Below are 1,337 nucleotides of genomic sequence, written 5' to 3'. Positions count from 1 at the left end.
ACCTCTGGGATTGCTGTCATTGCTTCCATGTTCTCATGGCTCCCTGATCCCCATGTCAGGGCTGGCATGAAGAGATTTACGAGCACAGCAACTGAAACAGGCAAACAAAACTCCAGGGAGCTCTCTAGGACCACATGTGGACATTCCTTTACAGATTAGTAAGAGAAGATAAACTATAGATTTATACTATACGTGAATCAGCCCTCTTTTCTCTCTTTGGACCATGCAAAACCACCATTTCTCCAGAGTCCTGCCCATGAAAAATTACCTCCCTAGTTTCACACAGAAATAATTCCCCTCATTTAAAAAATAATGCAGTTGTCAAAATGGTCATCCTGACTAACACAATCTACAGATTCAATGCAATCCCTATCAAAATACCAACAGCATTCTTCAATGAACTGGAACAAATAGTTTTAAAATTCATATGGAACCACGAAAGACCCCAAATAGCCAAAGCAATCCTGAGAAGGAAGAATAAAGCAGGGGGGATCTCGCTTCCCAACTTCAAGCTCTACTATAAAGCCACAGTAATTAAGACAATTTGGTACTGGCACAAGAACAGACCCACAGACCAGTGGAACAGAATAGAAAGTCCAGATATTAACCCAAACATATATGGTCAATTAATATACAATAAAGGAGCCATGGACATACAATGGGGAAATGACAGCCTCTTCAATAGCTGGTGTTGGCAAAATTGGACAGCTACATGTAAGAGAATGAAACTGGATCATTGTCTAACCCCATACACAAATGTAAATTCAAAATGGATTAAAGACCTGAATGTAAGTCATGAAACCTTAAAACTCTTAGAAAAAAACATAGGCAAAAATCTCTTGGATATATTTGCCTGGCAGTGGAAATACCATGATCATGAAGGTGGTTTTCCAAAGGCAAGGTTTATCCATTCCACTCCAGATGTGCTGACCCCTGCAATTTCCCCAAATGTGGGAAACTCGGCTGCTTCATTTCTGGCAGTGGGGGACTGCATTCACGCTATCCCCTATAAAAAAAAAAACTCTTGGACATAAACATGAGCAACTTCTTCATGAACATATCTCCCCAGGCAAGGAAAACAAAAGCAAAAATGAACAAGTGGGACTATATCAAGCTGAACAGCTTCTGTACATCAAAGGACACCACCAACAGAACAAAAAGGCATCCTACAGTATGGGAGAATATATTCATAAATGACATATCCGATAAAGGGTTGACATCCAAAATGCACCTCAACAGAAAAAAGCAAATAATCCAATTAAAAAATGGGCACAGGATCTGAACAGATATTTCTCCAAAGAAGAAATTCAGATGGCCAATAGACATATGAAAAGATG

At 39.6% G+C, this 1,337-nt stretch overlaps 1 non-coding gene across 1 annotated transcript; it reads left to right on the top strand.

Moving 5' to 3' along the window:
* The first annotated feature begins 845 nt into the window (after nucleotides 1–845).
* LOC140848116 (U1 spliceosomal RNA) lies at nucleotides 846–1,009 on the top strand. The gene has a single exon (XR_012128662.1). It is a non-coding gene; the product is annotated as a U1 spliceosomal RNA (small nuclear RNA).
* Nucleotides 1,010–1,337: the final 328 nt, after the last annotated feature.

This window comes from Manis javanica, chromosome 2, assembly GCF_040802235.1.
Source record: "Manis javanica isolate MJ-LG chromosome 2, MJ_LKY, whole genome shotgun sequence".
In the NCBI taxonomy this organism is placed as follows: Eukaryota; Metazoa; Chordata; class Mammalia; order Pholidota; family Manidae; genus Manis; species Manis javanica.
The sequence above is the reverse complement of the archived record's forward strand: the minus strand, read 5'-3'. Positions and strand labels throughout refer to the sequence as shown.